The sequence below is a fragment of the Pelodiscus sinensis genome, chromosome 3, assembly GCF_049634645.1.
Source record: "Pelodiscus sinensis isolate JC-2024 chromosome 3, ASM4963464v1, whole genome shotgun sequence".
Taxonomy (NCBI): Eukaryota; Metazoa; Chordata; order Testudines; family Trionychidae; genus Pelodiscus; species Pelodiscus sinensis.
Window position 1 is genome coordinate 96,171,356 of NC_134713.1, and position 22,067 is coordinate 96,193,422.

Genomic DNA, 22,067 nt, shown 5'->3' on the forward strand with positions numbered 1-22,067 from the left:
GAGTATGAAAGTAGGCCAGTACCCTCAATGACCTCAGTGGAAGTAAGCATATACCTGAAGTTAAGTATTTCTGAAAATATTTGCAGGATCAGGCTCTTGGCCCCTGCTATAAGTTCTATGCAGTCTAAGACACAAAACTGTCAGTTTTACTTCTGAGGATATATATCAACCTTGCCTATCTAGCCACCTGCTAAATTCCTACATCTGAATACATTATTGCACCAAAGCCACTTGATACTAGATATTTCTAATACCTTGTTACTCTGCCTGTTTGCTTCCTCTTTTTTAGGTCGTTTGCAGACATTTAGTACCTTAGTTCATAGGACAGAGGCTATTTTCTTCTCTCTCTCTCTCTCTCGGATCTTTCTGTGTAGTATGCTTGTTTTGCTTTGTTTCATTTGCATTTACGAAGCATATGATTTCTGGAAACATCATATGATCAAATCACACTACAGAGAAAGACAGAATAAAGGGACTTTTTGGTTTATTGGCAATTCTGTAAAAAAAAAATTAAAATATTCGGATCAAATGAAAAATTATTCTCTCTAAATTTTTGGAAACTGGAAAAGTTAAAAAAAAATCAGTGGGGCTAAACTGATTTTTTCATCTGATCATTAACAAAGTGTTTTGTTTCAATTTCAATCATTGTTTTACCCATTTTTATTTTTTTCAAAATTAAGGATATTTTGAAGTCATTTTCATCTCCCCCCCCCCCCCAAAATCAACATATTTTGTTTTGAAAAATACTTAACCAAGTATTTCAATTTTAAGGTGGAGGGGGGATTAAGGTTTTGTTGTTGTTGTTGTTGTTGTTGTTGTTTTAACCAAAACCATTTGGCTGAATTAGTAAAACATTTTAGTGTCACACTTGAAGTGAAAAATTTTACCCAACTATTCTCTCAGTGACATGAAATACCATTTCTAACAATACGTACATAAAGTTCATTTCCCAGTTTGGTTCACCATCAAAAATCTCATTGCTGAAGTTCTTTCCTAATATATAGTCAAGCAAGATAATGATCACTCCTCAAAATCTCATGTTGAGTTATGTCTTCTCAATGCTTTTACGTCAACATTGTTGCAAGCAGTCCAAAGGACATTGTGCTTATTTGATTTCCTTTCAAATGTAGTGACTTTGGATGGAAATAACTATATGAGCAGCTAGGGAAGGGTATGGAACCCCTTTCTCCTCCAAAGTATAAATATTCAACATTGCAGATTCCTTCTAAATGAAAAAGCTACATTCCTTCCCCTTGGAAACAATCTTTATTCCAAAGGTAAGGATTAGCAGACTGAATCCCAGGCTCAGAAAAACATTGCATCTCAGGTAGTTTTATTATTAATAATAATAATGGCAAAACTTTCCAGAGAGGTTCTGAAGATTTTTATCAGTCTGGACTGTTTTCAGTGAATTTCATGCCAAAACTCTTTGAGACATCTTGTACTCCTCCTCCTTAAAAAACAAAACACCTCCCCCCCCCCCCCACTCCCCACCCGACTCCCCCACACACACAACAGTTATAAAGGTTTGGAGACCTTCCAGAGTTCTCTGCTTAGGCCCAAGAAAAAAGTCCCAGTTCTGACATCTACAAATCTTAGCTGTGTTTTGTCTAGTAAAAATACAGTCTAAACTCCACTGTAGGAACTCTATCTGACATTCTCCTGGTCTTCATTGAAGCCCTGTGCTACACTAGAAAGTTATTTCAAAATAACCCCCCTTATTTTGAAATAAGAGGAGCATCCACATCACCAAGCCCATTCTTTTGAAATAAGGGGCTGGTTATTTCAAAATCTGTACTTCTGCTTTCCTCCAGGAATAAGCTTATTTCAAAATAGCGATAGTGTGGACACTCCACTGCTGCTATTTCAAAGTAACTACTTCCCAGAGAAATTTGAAGTAATTACTCCCCAGGGCTTCCTGAGGCTCTAAGTTGAGGTAGTGCGTTCACTTTAATGGAGCCTGCCTCGGACTAATTTGAGGCTTCCCCGTAGCGGGGACAAGCTATTTTGATTTTGTTATTTCAAGAGTTATTTTGAATTTAGTTATTTCTAAATAATTAGTGCAGACATTCCTTAGAGCACATTTCCAGAAGAAATAAGGCGTGGCTTTCTGGAAATCCCAAACTTCCAAAATAGCCCCTTGGAGGCCTATTTCTGAGTTTCACTGAATTCACCTCAACTACTACTGAAATGTGGGATACAAAACACTTCAGTTCTTAGGGTAAGGCTTGTGTGTCTTCACTTCTATCTGTTCAAGAATTGTCATTACACACATTCCAAAGAATGATCACTGCAAACTGTCTTGCACCAAAATTAGTGTTCCCTGCCCCAGCTTCTGAGAAGCATTCTACATTTAGCGAAGAGTCTTTGCATTTTATAATCCTATTACCCAATATTATAGTTCCTTTTCAGGAAATGTAAAACATTTGTGGAAGTTTTGCCACAGTTACTAAGCACCGGAAAAGAACAATTACTCCAAACCAAGCCTCCCAAAAAGGAGGCACTTCTACCCATAGAAAGATGCTGAAATAAGGGCGTGACAGAGATTTATAGACACCATGGTTTATGTTTAGTTTCCAGACTCTCATTCCATGGTGAATTTACACAACAAGGGAGATTTTCAAAGGCACAATTGGCAGTTGGGCTTTGAAAATCTCCCCCAATGGCCTTAGCATAAAATCTTATCACATGCAACCATTTCATCTCTAAAATTCCATGCTTAAAGGTGCCTGGGCGTTTCCCTTCACCCCTCAATCTGGTATAACACTTTCTGTTGTAAGGCTGGGTCAATTTCATTTCTTGTTTAATCCTGTCAAAGTCTGTTCCAGTAGTGAGTCATGTTCACTTCACACTGTTCTTACCATAGCGCTTGGATTTCTCTTTTTGTAGGAGAATAACCTCTCCCTAAGGTAGGGTTCTACCATCATGTAGCTGGTTCTGCAATCTAAAGTAGTTGGGACTTAAATAGAGTTCTGTATCATCAATGTTTCATGGATGCTTCCTCACTATAAAGGGAAACAGCTACTGAGACATACTTTGTAGACTTCTTACACTCTCTGGAAACCCTCTGAAAGGGTGGTGGAAGAGATGATTTGCTAGCTATGCTCCCCTCTCTAGCTACTGAACACAGGTTGTAATCTTTCTAGCTGCCTTGTGGTTGAGGGCCTCTCCCCATCATCTACAAAATAAAGTGGTAGGTTTTCAGTGGCTCTCTCTTCTGTTTCTCCAAGGTTCCTCTCTTGATCTGCCTCTGTTCAATGCAGTCATGGTTATAACAGATTTCTATTCCTATCCGGTGAGGTAAACCATGCTAAAACACTGCAACAGTTTTATGCGCCTTAATCATGGGACTAAATCACTTTTATGCCACCTGGATTCAGCCTGCAGCTGTACTGCTATGGCCCTTAGCACAATCTGCAGTGGTTTGAGGACTGGCTAAGGTTTACTGCAGCCTCTATGTAGCTGTCAGTAGTTGGCTCAGCAACCCAGAATGGCCATAGCACTCAGCACTGGGACCTGTCCTTCCTATTTTGGCATGCCTCCAACATGAGGGTCTCCAAGGCTGGGGTGGAGGGAAGAAAGGGCCTCATAGATCATTTCTCTTCAGTTTCTGGACTAAAGGTATTCTATCCTTGGCTGCAGTCACCCCTTTTATACCAGTCTATACAGAGGATCAGTCATGGTCTGTGTTACTAAAAGTATTGTTTCTTTCACTTGCAATGAGCCAGATGTAGAATGGAATATTTACTTACATCCTTTCTAAAGGGGTAAATACAATAAAATCATTGTGAAAATATGTCTAGCAAGTACCTGTGGATATAAGTTACCCCAAAAAGGATGGCTATAATCCTGTACCATAGGATCTAGCTGCAGCCACTAGTTTGAATTAATGGGCACACCCAATTAGAAGCGACAGAAGAAATTATGCAACAAGGGGGTCGTTCTACTTTTACAAGTTTAATGCTATGGATTTGAATGGTGACACATCAACATAAAATTGGAGAAAGGCAGTGGTGAATCAGAGTTGTACTTTTTATGTACATTACATTTCACAGTAGTAGGAACTTTCTTTGCAAATAAGGTTTTCTCCCTTTCCCCACAGTGTTATTTTGACCAGCTGTACTTCAGGATGTTATGCTGCACTAGCCACATACACTCATCCAACCTGTACAACTGGGGGAGAGATTTATTTGTATAAATGATATATATATTGCAAACAAGGGCTCATAAATAGCCTCACCATCCAAGTGCCACTAGTGGGGAAATAGTCTCAAAAAGGGAACTGTATTAAGGTTGGTTAAACCAGTTTGGAAAAGATTGGCACTGCCTAAATCTTTCACTTAACATTTAAATTAAATCAGAAATAAGCTTTTAAACCAGCACAAGAAGGTGATGGCTAATTCCATGTTTTAATTTATGTTATTTTCCCTCTTTGCAAACCATTTATATTTCTGCATGCTGATCATTTAGGGAAAAGTCATACAGCCATAAGAGTCTTTTCTCATGAGATTCCCAGTCCCATTGTACAGGCTCAGAGGTTTAAATAAATTTAGTCAACCATCTGATGATGGCTGCTAAAACACAAGCAATTTCCAGTGCTTAACAACATCATTATGGAACATTTATTACTTATGAAGAATGCTGTTTGTGTATCAACAGATGATGATCTATTAATATGTAAACATATGTACAGGCATCATTATTAATTATTTGTACAGAAGTAGGTCCTAGGAGCTCCTCTCATACTGCTCCCAAACATCATCCATATTTTGGGGAGTTTATCCCCAGACTAAGCATCAAATCTCTAAGGCTCTTCAATTATGGTTGAGTTCTTTCCATTCATGATAGTGAAGAGGAGAAACTAGCTCTAAGAAAGAACTAACTAGAGTATTGAACCATACTCTGTCCAAAGAAACTCCCTTGTAAATGATTAAGGATTATCAGCCAAAGACTAGAGAAGGAAATCTTTAAACCACACACTCTATTGGCTCAGCCACATCTGTCTTTGATGCAGATTGAAAGCAAACATCCATTCTATTGAGGTTGTATGAATAATATATATACTGTAGAGTCACAGTACCACCTAGTGGCTCTTTTCTCCCCTGTGCTCATGAAATGTTTCAAGTAAAAACAACTCAAAGAGCATTTACAGATCATGCTGCTGAAAGACACAACAGGTGGAAGGGAGTAGAGGCAGGCAAGAAGCCTGCTTGCATGAGAGGGTATAGGTGTTAATAGGCCTTCTTGCTCCAGGAAATAACTTCTTGGTAAATTAAATTGTAGGCAGAAGTAATGGACATCTTTACCATGCTCTGCAGGAACAGGAACCTTGTATGCAACCTGCCTCTTGGTTCCTGCTGTGAACAAGCCAGCAGGCAGTATGATTCCTTTTAAACTCACCCGTTTCAGACAAGCCAACTAGAAACTGTGTTTTACGGAACCGAGAGGCCAGTGTAACACACAGTACAGCTCCGGCAGATATCTCTGCATTTCACTTCACAGTCAGTAAACGGAGACCTGGTTGTTGTCAGTGTTCCCTCTAATTTTTTCAATCCATGTGCAGAATAAATGTTGTGACCTGCACCAAGGTATGGACACCATCCATAGAAACACATGCTGCTGGCTGTGGGCACTCTGCTAATCAGCTGGGTGGCATCTGAATCGCTCCTGAGTGGCTGCCCAAGTGCTCATTGCGAGCTGGCAGTGTAATGCTGTATTACCCAATGTTATACAGCAGCTGTCAAGACAAAGAAACTTTTCATCTGTCTCAACTCCCGTTAATGTAATGAACGGAAAGAAGAGCTATAGCTTGTATTATTGCCAATCCTGATTCATTCAAAAAAAAAATCACAAGACTTTTAAAAATAGGATTTTTGTTTACTTTTAGAATGCACTTGGGTCCTGTCTTCAAGTCCAGTCTTCAACCACCAGGGCCACAAGCTTACTGCTTTGAACGAAAGCTGAGATTTTGATGTTATCACAGAGCTGTGGCTTGGACTCAAAAATAGCAAATATTGCAAAACTCATGATAAAATCATAAGAGTTGGCCACACTGAAGCCTGTTGCCAGGAAGGTGCATATGACCTAGAGCTGTGTAATTACGAAAGATGGAAGCAATATTTTGAAAAAAAATTAAAATTTTCTCCAAAGATCCTATGAAATCACGGGTATCTCAATGTTGGCAAATGAATATTGGTTATTGTCACTTGGGGTCATAATACCACTTGGGGGAGGGGGCTCCATACATACAGGCTACGTCTACACTGGCATGATTTTCCAGAAATGCTTTTAACAGAAAAGTTTTCCGTTAAAAGCATTTTCGGAAAAGTGCGTCTAGATTGCGGAAAAGCATCTGTGGCCAATCTAGATGAGCTTTTCCGCAAAAAAGCCCTGATCGCCATTTTTGTGATTGGGGCTTTTTTGCTGAAAACCAATCTCTGCTGTCTACACTGGCCCTTTTGTGCAAAAGTTTTTCAGAAAAAGACTTTTGCCCGAATGGGAGCAGCATAGTATTTCCGCAAAAGGACTGACAATCTTACATGTGATCGTCAGTGCTTTTGCGGAAATTCAAGTGGCCAGTGTAGACAGCTGGCAAGTTTTTCCGCAAAAGCAGATGATTTTGCGGAAAAACTTGCCAGTCTAGACACAGCCACATGGTTTAGTGGATTAAGCACAGGGCTTAGTGTCAGGGATTTCCAAGTACTATATCCATCTGCTTCTGAGTGCCTTGAAAAAGGCCTTCCACTTACCTGACACTTGATATGCACCATTACTATCTGAGAGGAAGGGTGATCCACTTGCCTGGGACTTAGGGAAACTTGGGTTCAGTTTCTTATCCTGCCACGGACTTTTTCTGTGACCTTGGGCAAGTCATTTACCTTTCTATGCTAGATTGGAGAGCCTGTTGTCAAATATTTGCTCCCCATCCAGCTACTTTTAGATTGTGCTCAAGTTGTACCTTAACCTTCTCTTAGTGTAATTACATAGATTAAGTTCCATGAGTCTATCACTACAAGGTGTGTTTTTTAATCCTTTCATCATTCTCATGGTTCCTCTCTGACCACTCTCCAATTTAGCTTCACCCTGAATGAATTGGGGGCACCAACACTGGACACACAAATCCAGCAAATTTCATATTAGCACCAAATTCAAAGATAAAATAACTTATTCCCTCATGTTCCATATTCCTCCGTTCATGTGTCCTAGGATGGCATTAAACCTTTTGGCCACAGCATTACACTGTCAGCTCACAATGAGCTCATTCTCCATCAAAACCTCCCCAATCATTTTCAATCCCTTCTTCCCAGACTAGAATCCCCCATGCTGCAAATATGGTCTACATTCCTTGTTCCTAAATGTACATGTTTACATTTAGCAATCCTTCCTTGCTTGTGCCCCGTTTACCAAGAGATCCAGATTGCTCTGAATCAGTGATCTATCCTCTTCACTTTTATCATTTCCCCCTTCGTTATCACATCTGCAGCTGTTACCTGTAATGATTCTATGTTCTATATGGCACAACTTTAGTGACACTCCTTACATCCTGAAAGTTAACTGTATGTTTAAATTGCTTTGCTGGGTTGGGGCCTCAATTAACACCTGATGTTTGTTCCAATAAGTGTTTGTGACTTGCAACATGCATCGCAAGGTGTTCCAAGGGCAAGGAGTAAGTTTGATGGCAAATGGAGATATTCACTTTGGGAATCTTTATTCTACACGCCATAAATAAAGAATGATGTCTGGGAGAAGTGGATGTAAGAGGCTATCAAAGTGAAGGTGAGCTCACAGCATGAGAATGGCACATCAAGGGAAGCATTGCCTTCCCTCAAAGAATGACAGCTGCATTCTGCAAGGAGATTAGCTGTGCAGGTATGGCTGAGAGCTTATTTGTTTCTTTATTAGTCAGCCATGCTGTGTGGGTATTGTTCCAAATGGTGTTAAAGCCATCACATCTTGTCTAATGATGCTTTAAAACTAAAAACTGGTACTAGAAATTTCAAAACAACTTCATGAGCTGAAAATTACTGTTCAGACAAGCAAATAATACCCATGTTGACAATTTCACGTTTCACCACACACAGATTGTGTGCATGGGGGTAAAATATTTATGGGAAAGCATAAAACGTTGTATGATAGACGACGTATCATCCTTCAAACACATTAGGAAATATTCAAGAAAGCTAACAGCATAGCTCATTATCATCTTAATAGCAACATTTCATGAATGAGGCATTTTACTGAAAGTCACAGAACCCATGAGTCTGCTAAGAAAAGAGCTTTACTGGGACTTCCTGCACAGCATCAAAGTTGATGGGGAATTAGGTGTATTGCCATCAACATTTACAGACCCGTGGGCTCAAACTGTGGTTATTAAAGCAAAACATTCCATTGACAGTGATGTACATTTGCTCGTTAAGTGGGGACTGCAGAATGAAGCTAATAGCTCAGGGTCTCCCTCCCTCCCCCTGAATTTTAACTCTCTCTAATATCATTATAATAGGAATGTCAGTGATGGGGGAATAGATAGGCAAAAAGTTGGAATTCTCCCCATGACAGGTCTTCTAAGTCTTTTGCAGAGAAAACAAAAAAAAATATCATTATGTAGGTCAGATTGCCCAACTAAGAGGAACTAGTTAAGAGTACTTTTTTGAGTTGGATATTGACCCTACAAAGTATTTTCCAGTTGCCCCCATCAGTGTCATTTTATTTCTCAAAGTGTAGGCATATAACTGAAGAATAGCTATACTAAGGATGATTAATTTAAGTCTTTTAATGAGTTCATGTATTACACAAAACAGAGGTTCCAAATGTTCATGATATTGAGGGCATATGAAATGTGAGAAGGTTTCAATGAAAGTCTAGGAGAAATTCCTTTTCAAATGACATACGACAAAACATTAAACTCCAGCTCTAGAAAGTAAGTTTCTTTCTGGTGAGGTTGTGCCGACATTTGTGTACAGTCCAGGCCATTAAGTCAGAACCATATTATGTGCCTAGTTGTAACATATACCAGATATCATTTGAACGAAGATAGAATATAACATGTTAACTCACAGTGTGAAATAACACCAGAGACTGGTGTAACTAACACTAGAGTCAGATTCTCTATAAAGATGGCATTCAAGACCATTAGACACTCCTATTTGTAGCTAATGTAACATCAGTATTTCTCGATATTATGTATTTACCAGTACTAATTTCTCTGTTCTATTCTAGTCTGGTTCTTATAACATGTTCCAGACCATGTTATGATGGCATCCCAATAGATTAGGCAGGTTAGTGGTATGGAAGACAATATTAATCAAGACACAAACAACAGTAACTTGATATCACATGCCCATAGCTCAAAAACTAACAGATGAAGCTTTCAGGGCTGGCATTCTTTTGTACGGCTATTATCACTGTTCAGTAAAATGGGCTTTCCACTTTTCTAGATCTCTTTGTAGCCAGCACATCTTGGTATGATTAACTTTTCCTAATATGGCACTTTTAGTAAATGCTTTAATTTACTAACAGAGAAAAAGGACAGCCACGGCAATTGTACCTGGCTTTGCCATGAACCCCCCTGTGTCATCTTGGACAACGCACTGTATCTTTCAGTGCCTCAGTTCCCCTTCCTGTAATACAGAACTGATAATACTTTAAGTTGGATGCTAGGAGGGTTAAATTTGAACATCACCAAATTAGAGCATCAACATCATAGCAAGTTCTGCAGTGAAAATGTTAGAAGTGACACACTGGATATGGGCGCGTTGCAGGGCCACAGAAAGGAACCAATTAGAACACATAACTGGAAGTCAGGAGATCAAAGTTCTCTTTCTGGATCTGCATTGGCTTGCTCTGTGTCTGCTCCCACTGAAATCAGCAATGAAACACCCATTCACATCCGTGGGAACAGGATCAGCTCTTTAATGCTTGTATGTTTAATTTCTCCTTTTGCAAAAAAAAAAAGTGGCTTATACCTAACATTACCTCAGAGAGAATGTCATGAGGCTTGGACTGTTAATGTTCATGCAGTATTTTAAAACATCCTAGATGGAATGTACAATGCAAGTACAAAATATGACTGTACCACAATAGTACTGAACCTACTGCACTAAACTCATTCTGCTCATCTGGAAAACTGGGAGACTGGGATTTGTCAGATAAGCTTTCTTAGCATTCCCACTGGTTTAAAAAAATGGGTCTAATAAAACAAATATTCTATACTCTGCCAGCTTGACTCAGAGTCAGTCCACATAGAGTCCTCTCTGCTCACACTGAATTGCATGTTCTCTGTACTCACACTTAACATTTTCTGGAGTTCCAAAGTAGTAAAAATCAGATTAAGGGTTTTTGCTCTTTTTAATTCTGATCCCAACTGGATCAGAAAAATCTGAATTCAAATACTATATGAAAGACTGTCCTCAGGCTGCCATGAACCAAGTAACTACTGGAAATTTAGAAAGCAAGCCTGTGGAAAGATTTCCTCTACACCAGGAGTGGGGGATCTTTTTTGGGTTGGGGCTGCTGATCCATAGAAAAATCAGTCGGGGGCCACAAACACAAAAAAAACCTCTGCACTGATGTTGCCCCTGACATCCCCCGCATTCCCCTCTCACACCAGAGCCTAGAAGGGCCCAGCCTAGTAGATTATGTGCTCCAGCCCTGTGATGGGGCAGCAGAGAGGCTGGAGCGCCAGCGTGGGTTCTCCAATATTGGGTGGGGGTATGAGCTTTGGGGACTGGATCCAGGCAAGCGGGGGTTCACATCCGGCCCCTGGGCCTGAGGTTCCCTATTCTTGTGCTATACCTTTACCCATCCTTCCTGTCCTGACAGAAGATTTTAAAAAATGGTTACAAGAGAAAGCATTTAAAGAGAAATTTCTAGAAATTCAACAATAGGGAAAATTTAGCCCTCACAGAGGAATATGGAAAAGCCTCAAAAGTTATTCCTTACAAGCCCTGAGATTCCAACTCTAAAGTAGGAAAGTCCTACAGTAGAAGTCAGTCTTAACAATGAATTTCATTGGACTTGGCTGAGATCTTGGGCTTAATTTATTTAATCAGAAAAAAATTGTTAGCTTGTCATGGAAATATCAAGTTTGTCTCAGCCTTCCCTTTTTAAAATTTAGATTTTTAAAAACTCACCCATAGTTGCCTCTGTTCTGCATTTCTAAAAGGCCCATCATCACCATGTTCAGGCAGAACTGGATACCTCTATGTGAGAGATAAAGGCTGTTCCTTCAAATTAAGAAAGCCTCTCTCCTCCGGATGCAAAGAACCAGCCAGGAAAGTTTGCCCTGAGCCATTAGTTGTCTGAGTTCACGAAGGAACCACTATGTGGTTAGAAAACTTAACATTCCTTCGTATGTGGTCCTAGTGAGACTTGTACATGTGCTCACTGTTAGGTATTACTAAAAGCACACACTATGCTGAAGTCATTTTAATGGGAACATTTTTGTGACTTCCTGGAAGGGGAGCCTCAGGAAGGTCTTAAAGCAGTAGATCAAGGCAAACTGTCTGTTTAGTAAATCACGTACATAACCCTTCTGCCAGGTGGAGCTGGCGGCATGCAGGTCGGGGTTTGAGATCTTGGGGTTCCTATTCAACTGTAATACACAGAACCAGGCTTCCACTTAGTAACCTGGGAAAAACACAACACCCCCGGGCATCTCTAGAAGCAATACATGTAGAAGCAGCAGGGAAAATTCATTCAGAGACTGAGAAGTTATTCTACATATAGACCCAGAGGCAGGAATGGTGGAGGCATCCTAAAAGTGTGGGGGGGGGGCCTCAGAGAGGCCCAAACTGTTCTCTACCCCCAAAGCTGCTCCTTCTCCATATCCCTCCCACCCATTGTCCTTGTACCAACTATTCTCCACGAGCCCCCACCCTCGCACCACTCCTTCCTCAAGACCCTGTCTCCACACTGCTTCTTCCCCCAAAACCCACACCAGGCTACCTCTTCCCCCCAACACCCCAACTCCCACTCACTCTCTTCTCCCAGTCACCATCCTTATGACTGGTAAAAAGCAATAGGGCCCTCTGCCCCACCCCTATTCTGGAGCCCCTGTCCAGGGAACAGATCATTTGGAGAAGCGGTGGGAGATTCTTAGCTTCCTCCCATCCGGCACAAATCAATCAGTGCTGCAGATACACACCCTTCTGTCCTGCTTTATATTTAGAACCTAATAAAACATAAAAAATAGCACTTTATACAATCATTCTGTTTTAGGGAAACAAATGTGTCATTTAAATGGAAGATATAAATAATCACTTTATAACATACTGAAACTCCTCATCCGGTGGCTACAATGTAAACTGCTGTCCTGAGCCTGGTGTAACCACTGGATGTAGTTTATTAATCTCTTTTCCACGGAGGTGGATTCTTTTTGGGAAATAGGCCAGTTCACTTGAGAGTCATACTTTCCCATCAGCTGAGATCAGTCACCCTTACTCCTCACCCTCAAGCCAACCTCTGTTTTTAATCCTAGCTCAGATTCTCCAGCAGAGATAGTGAAATGACTTGCAGGAAGCACCTCCTAACCACCTATTCATGGACTGGGCAGGACAGAGGAAGAAGAGTCAGGGCAAGCAGATACTATGTAATAGAAAAAAAGCCTTTTTCCTGATTTTTACGCCACTTTCCCCCAGGCTTATCTGTTCAAAAACTTTATACCCTAAGATTTTATTCTCTCCTCCCCGCCCCCCACACACACACTTGCACCCAGTTTATAGATGAAGCATTACATGCATTTAGACAGCCATATACATCTCCTTACATTTTCCTCTTAGTAGAAGGGGAGCTCCCCTAAAGACATTGGGTCAGATCATGGTGCCCCTCTCAGGGTCACTGACTCAAAATAGTAATGGCAGAACATTTGTACTATTTGATGACTTTTGACTACTAGTCTGAAGTGAGCTGAAAAGCTCCTGCCAGATTAAAAAAAAAATCACCACTGGCACTTTCGCTGGTAGTTTCTCTGTGTGTTGATAGTGGACCCCAGGAGGTGGTTCTATGCAGTCAGAAAGATGAAAAATGAGGGGGTGGGGGGCTTGCACAATTCCACAAAGTCAGCTTAGGTTTCTGAGGCTGGCAATGTAGCATTTGGGGGTAGCACTACATTTTCCTTACAATTAGGGGCAAAATGCCTAACTGGACCCCCCCCCCCCCCCGGGCAAAGTTCTATAGTGCATAAGAGAGACAGCATTAAACAAATGGCCCAAAATCACAACTGAGAATCACCTTGAGCCAGAGAAAGGCCCGTCTTCAAAGTGCAATGGAAAGATAAGGCGGGTGTTTTTGAGGAAAGAGGTTATGATTCCCACCTGCATTTCATTTCAGGAATAGATTAGGACATCTGACAAATTAGCTGTTGCAAAGAGGAGGAACTCCCCATTCCGTGGCGGTGAGGTTTACCTTACACAGATGGATGCTGTTGTAAAAAAAGCAAACATGATTCTGGGATGCATTAACAGGAGTGTTGTGAGCAAGACACGAGAAGTTATTCTTCTGCTCTACTCTGCACTGATTAGGCTGCAATTGGAATATTGTGTCCAGTTCTGGGCGGCACATTTCAAGAAAGATTTGGAGAAAGTCCAAGAAGAACTACAAGAATGTTTAAAGGTCTAGAGAACATGACCTATCAAGGAAGACTGAAAGATTTGGGCTTGTTAAGTTTGGAAAGGAGAAGACTGAGAGGGGACACAGAATCATAAAATACTAGGACTGGAAGAGACCTCGACAGGTCATCGAGTCTGGTCCCCTGCCCTCATGGCAGACCATCCCTGAGACACATTTATCTAACCTACTCTTAAATATCTCCACAGGTGGAGATTCCACAACCTCCCTGGGCAATTTATTCCAGTGTTTAACCACTCTGACAGTTAGGAACTTTTTCCTAATGTCCAACCTAAACCTCCCTTGCTGCACTTTAAGCCCATTGCTTCTTGTTCTATCCTCAGAGGCCAAGATGAACAAGTTTTCTCCCTCTTCCTTATGACACCCTTTTAGATATCTGAAAACTGCTATCATGTCCCCCCTCAATCTTCTCTTTTCCAAACTAAACAAACCCAATTCTTTCAGTCTTCCTTCATAGGTCATGTTCTCTAAATCTTTAATCATTCTTGTTGCTCCTCTCTGGAACCTCTCCAATTTCTCCACATCTTTCTTGAAATGTGGTGCCCAGAACTGGATACAATACTCCAACTGAGGCCTAACCAGCGTAGAGTAGAGTGGAAGAATGACTTCTCGTGTCTTGCTCACAACACACCTGTTAATGCATCCCAGAATCATGTTTGCTTTTTTGCAACAGCATCACACTGCTGACTCATATTTAGCTTGTAGTCCACTATAACCCCTAGATCCCTAGACAGTTGCTTCCCAATCTGTATGTGTGAAACTGATTGTTCCTTCCTAAGTGGAGCACTTTGCATTTGTCCTTATTAAACTTCATCCTGTTTACCTCAGACCATTTCTCCAATTTGACATGATAGCGGTTTTCAGGTATCTTAAATGGTATCACAGGGAAGAGGGAGAAAAATTGTTCTCCTTGGCCTCTGAGAATAGGACAAGAAGCAATGGACTTAAACTACAGCAAGGGAAGTTTAGGTTGGACATTAGGAAAAACTTCCTAACTGTCAGGGTGGTTAAACACTGGAATAAGTTGGCTAGGGAGGTTGTGGACTCCTCATCTCTGGAGATATTTAAGAATAGGTTAGATAAATGTCAGTCAGGGATGGTCTAGACAGTACTGGGTCCTGCCATGAGGGCAAGGGACCAGACTTGATGACCTCTCGAGATCCCTTCCAGTTCTAGTGTTCTATGATTCTATGGAATGAGAAGAGGCCCCACTTTGTACTTCATCCAGCAGCCCCCATAGCCACTTGGTTTCAGGAGTTCTCAGCCCTTTAAAAGAGGAACCCATGGTAGGGAAATTACACAGCCAAAAGCAAAAATAGAAGCACTCCTTTTATCATGCACAGCAGCATGTGTTTCTCTTCTACACAATACGGTGACAAAGGTTCATGGATAGGCTGGGAAGATTCTTCTCACCCTGGCAGCTTTTACAGCACTCATCACTTTGACATTTACCAGAAGCCTGGGGGACAGTTTTTCTTTTCCACGTGTTGTAGCCTGACCCTAACCTTGCAGTTCAGTCTTTGGTCTTTATAAAGATTACACTGCAATGGATACATCCTGAGGAAAGGGTGCAGTACGCTTCGTGTGACTGCTGTCCAAAACTCATGAACTATATTAACCTGCGGGGAGGAGACTTGTTGCAGGAAAGGGGGAAAGAAATTAAACCAATCCTGTGTTTGCATAGTCATGGTTAAACAATAAGCTGCTTGCACAACGTCCTGACTGTCTCTTTGACCCCCCTTGATCTCCACCCCACTCAGCAGGAGAGCTGAAGCTCTGAGGGGAAAATTATAGCCTGCATAGGATTGAACAAGCTATTGCAAAACAACAAGCCAACCAAACCATAAAGGGCTATTTTTCTCAGATCCACACAGTGGCTTTCAACTCCAGTACAGTTCTCTCCTTGCCTGAGCAGAATTTCCGCTGATGTCAATGAGAGAGCCATCTACGTGGGGAGAATGAACACCAGACATGTGTTCTGCTGTGCAGATGGAAGAGGAGAATTTTACTCATCAATTCTTTTCCTGTTACCAGTGTTTAAGGGTGAACCTCCATTTACAGAGGCAAAAAGAATTGCTTAGGCCCACAAGCCTGCTCCTATGGCAGTCACTGGAAGTTTTGCATCAATATTAGCAAGCTCAGATATCAGCCCCACAGGTGTATATGCAAACATTTATGGAGCATCTGTAAACAGAAAATAGATTTCATGAATGGAATGGTGTGAGACATATATAGGGCAACTTCCAGTTTAGACAAGAAAACACAGCTCGTACTTGCAAGGGGAGAAGGTGGCTTCTTTCGGCTCATGTAGCATTTCTGTTGCCATCCAAAGCATGCTGGTTTGAGCTAAGATCAGTGGCTCAAGGACATTCTAATTTCTGAGCTTAATCTGAATGGATATTTGAGTGGTCTAGATGAAGAAACAGCAATGATGGTACCATAGGAGTGCTTTGACCAGGACTTCAAAGAAAGAATAGAGGTAGTGCTAGCTCAACATCATATTTATATACAATCCCTCTCCACCACCTGTCCATGCACATTCTGCACTAAAGATTTATCTTCCTCACATGCCAAAAAGTCCTTGATGACCGTTAAATGAGGTGCAATGATTTCCATATCCATAATCTCTCATTCCATGCTCCAAAGTATATTAAAGAGCTCTTGTGAAATCCATATTGTTGCAAATATACGCGTTTTTCTTGTCTCACACACTAAAGCGAAGCATTGAAGTTTTCTTCATGTGTTCAGACACCGGGGCCAGTCCAGATAGAGGTTTCAGGATGTTTCAAAGCAAAAAGCCACTACTGCTTGTGAAACTTCTCTATTTGGGCCTGATTTTCATTATATCTTCTGGCTCTTTTTCACCCAGAAGCTTTAACATAGGTGTAAAGGGCCAGATGTAACTGAGAAGTAGGCCTTTCTATTTAAAGACAATGTTTATTTTCTTGCTAGCCTTCCTCCTCTCCCACTCCTTTTAAACCTAAGGCGATTTACATAATACCAGGAACTTTGATTCTAAGGACTGATCCACTTCTGCTGTGGAAGTCATAATCCTGTGTTCTTGACGAGTGGTTACAGGAAAGATTATGATGACAACTAGTTATGAGTATGTCCTCACAGTGGTGACAATATGGTTGGCTCAATACCAAACACGAAAAGGAGGATGTGGCCTGTTCATGTGGAATCTAAAGAAGAGTTCTGCCTGAGCAGTCATAGCACAAGGGTAGGAGCCAGGAGATGAGATTCTGTTCTGAGCTTCTAAATGGAGCAGCTCAGATCTCCCCAGACCTGTGAGAAGCAGAGCTGAAGTGACTTTAAGCCACTTTTGCAACTTCCAAATTCTGGGATGCTATAGGGCACAGAGTAGGTCCGCAGTGTAACATGAACAGACCTAGAGGGCATTAGCGACCACTGCAGCCTGTTCCCACAAGGACTGCTGTGTGTAATCTCCATAGGAATAAAAACTACAGCTCCCCTTCCTATTCTTCCAACTCCTGGCCCCCCATTGGCACATCCCTTATGCCAGGATTTATGAAGGATTAGAAAACAACACAGAGCTCTGAAGATGGAAGGTACTCAGGATTATTAAATAGCAGAGGGCTAGACAATAAGCCTTATTGTATGCAAAAACTTTGTCATGAAAAAGATAAACCAAAGTCACACAAGCAACAGATATCAGCAGAATTGTCCTTTAAATGGATTATTTGACAACATTTCATTTGGGGCCTCAGAGGTGCTTTAAAAGCTTCTTTTTGTTGGCAATATCTTGGTCAGAGAATAGTGATAGAAATGTAGCCGTGTTAGTCTGGGGTAGTTGAAGCAAAATGCAGGACTATGTAGCACTTTAAAGACTAACAAGATGGTTTATTAGATGATGAGCTTTCGTGGGCCAGACCCACTTCCTCAGGTCAGAGAAGTGGTTTCTGAGGGAACACTTGATGTGGACAATAGATTAATTATTGCTATATTGCTAGGAAATTTCCATGGAAAATAGGTGTTTGCACATTTGGACCATTACAAATGCCAGGGATTCTGGAGCCTTGCAGTGAAGCGAATTCCAACAAGCTGTTGGTCCTTCTGGTCTTAAATTATATGACCCTCCTTTAAAACTCTCCTTTGCTATGAGGCCTACAAAAATATGACTGTTGAGTGTTCCTTTAACCATGCTGGTCCCAGGATGTGAGCAAGACATGGTTGGGGGAGATAATATCTTTTATTGGACCAACTTCTGCTGGTGAGAGAAACAAAAAGATATTACCTCGTCTCTCCAAAAATCCTACCTTGTCTCTCTAAAAAGCTTGACAATAGTTAGGTCGCTAGTGTGCTGAGGTACTCCTATGAAGTTCTGCTTTCCAACTTTCTAATCTCACAGAACTGAATGCCCTTGCCCCACACCTACCCTACCCCTTTTCTGAGCCCCCCCACCCCTACTCACTCCATCCCTTTCCCTCTGTCGCTCACTCTCACGCACCTTCATTCCTTCATTTTCACTGGGCTGGGGAAGGAAGTTGGAAGGAGGGAAGGCCCCAGCTGGGTGTGCATGCTCCCGGGGGGGGGGGGGGGGCAGAAATGAAGGGCTGAGAGAATGGGAGGAAGCTCTGGGCTGGGTTGCATGAGAGGGTGAGGGCTCTGGCCATTTCTGCACCTAAGAGCTGAGATACATGTCTCTGCTTCTAGGGAGGCACGTGAGGTAAGTGCTGCCAGGAGTCTTTACCCCAACTCTCTGCCCCAGCTGTGAGCTCTCTTTCACATCAAGACTCCCACTTGGAGCCTTTCCCCTGAACACCATCCTGCATCCCAATTCTCTGTCTCAGCTCAGAACCCCCTTCTGCACCCCAAATCCCACTTCCTGGCCCCACCCCAGAGTCCTCACCTCCCACCCCTGCCCCTCAACTCCCTGCTCCAGCCTGGAGACCCTGCCTACACTAGGAAGCCCTCATTTCTGGCCCTAACCTGCAGCCCATATCTCTAGCCCAGTGTCTGTACCCCCCCACACACTCCTCAACCCATAGCTCCCTCCCACATGCCTTCCTTCAGCCCCAGCTAGTGTCCCTTCCTGAACCCGCCTTCAGGGACCACCCCAGAAGCTCTAGCACTCCAGGTGAGAGCAGTCTGTGGAATGCCCCCCCCCCCCCAGCCATCTCTCCACCTAATAAATGCAGGAACGTGACTGTCATTTCCAGGGAGCTGTGGAGAGCCAGTTAGGGAAGCCTGCCAGCCCCATGCCAACTGCATTTTTAATGGCCTGGTCAGTGGTGATTTGTATTTGTACAACAGGGCCAGGTTCATGACTAAGACTCCTAAGCACTACAGCAGTACAAATAAGGAGGAATAATAATTCTGTCCAAACTACATGCCCACCCCAGGCAAGAATGCTCTTCTCCAGAAGTAGTAAATCCTTCAGCAGAGAATTTACAGTATTGACTAACAGTGGTCAGAAATGGTTGCAAAACAACACTGAGGAGTACGCCCAAGTGTGTGACAGCATAAGTAAAATATGAAGAGCTGGGAGGAAGAAAGAGAAAATGTATGTGTTATCAGACCAAAGTGGAGTATCTTGCTCAGTCAAGGAAATGCAGACAGTGCTCCTGGACAGAATGTTCACGTCCTGTTGCCAAAATCCCATAAACTGTAATATTTCAGCAAAGCCTCAGAAACTATGTGGTTGGAAATGTATGTTTGTGAGAGGCGTGTGAATAAGTGAATGCGTCCTGAAACAAGAGAAAGAGCAAAGTAAAGCTATCATTCAATTGTCTTATAGAAAGCAACCATAAAGAAGCAAGTTTATAGCTAGAACACACTCATTTCACTATTCCACTGAATATTCAAGAGACACTTCAGTATTAGTTGCCCACCTCTAGTCCCAACTGTGAAAGTAACAGTGAATAGATACAGGAAGGAAGAGAGAGATGGGTCCCATCACAGAAGTATTTTTTTTTTCCTAGACAGGTCTCAATCTCAGCTCATCAAATGTAGCTCACTGAGTTTACTCAAGCTGAGAATTTGGCTCCATGTTCCTACATTCATGAATTCTTCCAGCATCTTAACTTAATAAAAATATCTTCTTATGTTGAGTCACTTAATATTTGCATTATGGTAGTGCCTGGAGGCACTCCATTGTGCTAGGCCTTGTGCAAATATATAGTTCCATGTAGCCAAAAGCTGGTCTCCCTCACCAACAGAAGCTGGTACAATAAAAGATATTGCCTCACCTGGGCTTGTCTCTCTATTATCCTGGGCCCAACACAGCTACAGCAATACTACATACATAAATAAAACAAATTCCCATTGGAAGCTGTGTTTTGTTTTGGTTTGTTTTTTTCAATTGGCAGAGAAAAAACAAATGAGAAGATAAAGCATCAGCCAAGGGAAAAAGTCTGTGGCCTCTAAATTTCTCAACGCAGACACAGTAATGCCTCAGTTTACCTCCTATGACACCTGACCCAAAGGTTTAAGTAGTTATTGGTAAAACCTTTTGGACTCCTTGGACGGAGATGCACATTATTACATTTCTATAATCCAGGCTTTGGAGAAGGTGCTCCCCAACATTACGATACGAGATTTTAATTTTTTTTAATAGAAGAGAGGGGTTATGTGAATATTGTCCCAGTGAAGGAAATGGCCAGCAATCATTCACAGAGTCAACTGATTTAGAAAAACACTTGCAGCAACATATGGACACAAAATCCTTTTTTGATAGGGTGCAGGCTTTTATGCATGCCATTACTGTAGCACATCCAAGTGTCATCACCTGCCATATGACTCAGCCAGAGAAAAGGCCAAAACATACTTGCTTCTCTGTCAAAGCAGACTTTTCCCACAGATCATGTGAAGAGACAAAGCTGTCAGTTACGAAAAAAAATGAATAACTGTAGGAATAGAATTATGACCCACAAAGAATCCTTTCTACTCCAAAGTAACCAGTTCTATTCTGAGAACACTGCAGCATGGGTAAGATAGCTTCCTAATCAAATTTCCGTGACTGTAATCATTGCTATTCTGTACACAGCACACTAGTCACAGGTTCTTGTGGGGAGGAAGGGGCAGAGAGTCTGAAATACAAGGTGATCAAACACAGGGAAAATTATTCTCTATTATCACATATTCACTTGAAAATTTGAATATTTTAGAACCAGATGGTAAACAGAATCCAGGATTTATTTTTAGCATTTTCTATCCGCAAAAGCTGTGACATTCCTTCCCAAGACAAAAGCATGAATTTTCAGTAGGCAAACAATTCATCTTCTTCAGTCCAACAGTATGTCTACACTGCATTCCTCTTTCGAGAAAGAAATACAAATGCAAACAAACGAAATTGCAAATAAAGCACAGATTTGAATTTCCCGTGCTCCATTTGCATAATTGCATCCGGCCGCTTTTTCGAAATACCCTATTTCGAAAAAAGAAACGCTATCTAGACACAGTTATTTTGAAAGAAAACCCTTCTTTCGAAATAACGCTTACTCCTTATAAAATGAGGATTAAGGGTTATTTCGAAAGAAGAGGTTTCTTTCAAAATAACCACATCTAGACAGCATTTCTTTTTTCGAAATAGGGTAGTTAGAAAAAGCAGCCGGACGCGGTTATGCAAATGAAGTGTGGGAAATTCAAATCCGCGCTTCATTTTCAATTTCGTTTGTCTGCATTTGCATTCCTCTCTTGAAAGAGGAATACAGTGTAGACGTACCCCAAGTGGCCACTTATACCATTTCTTGTGTTCCATTTTAAGAAATCAAAGGAAATCCCCCCCCCACACACACACACACACACAAATCTGTGACATTTATTTCCTCTGGCAGCAAGAGGAATTTTTGCCTAGCTCTTGTGCTGATGTAGTTAGATCCACAGGAAAAAAAACCTCTTTGATTCATCCCTGAGCAGATTCTGTTGCTCTTACTTATGTTGAGTATGATCTTTCTCCACAAGTGCTCTCGCTGAAATTCCCAATGGTCCTCAGTGAAGGGGTTAGAAAATGGCCCCAAAGTTATTGCATTTTTCTTCAGTTAGAACAACTGCCCAAGAGTATTTTTAAGGCAATGCAGCCAATCCCACAGGAGAACACCATGAATTCTGTGGCCCAACAAACTCTTTCAAATGCTTAGCAGTGTACCCACTTTTTGGCAAGCTCAAAGGCCTGCACTGTAGACATCTGAAATTCTATTCACTCGAGGGTTGGTAGGTTTTCAAGCAAACAGTGACCCATATCTAGAACAGACTGTTTCCTATGTCCCCAGGGACCAGTCTTCTGGCTCTTCCAGGTATAGGGAAGAAGAAAGTTGCAGGCTTTGGCCCCACAGATGAATTTTAAAGTCTAGCATTGAAAGCCTGGAAAACTATAGTTAAGGCTCCACAAACAACCTTAATTCTGATTCTGTTTCCCTGCCATTGTATTCCAAGTCTGCATTTAGACAGGAAATGCCTGCTGGGTAGGAGGCTGGATCCCA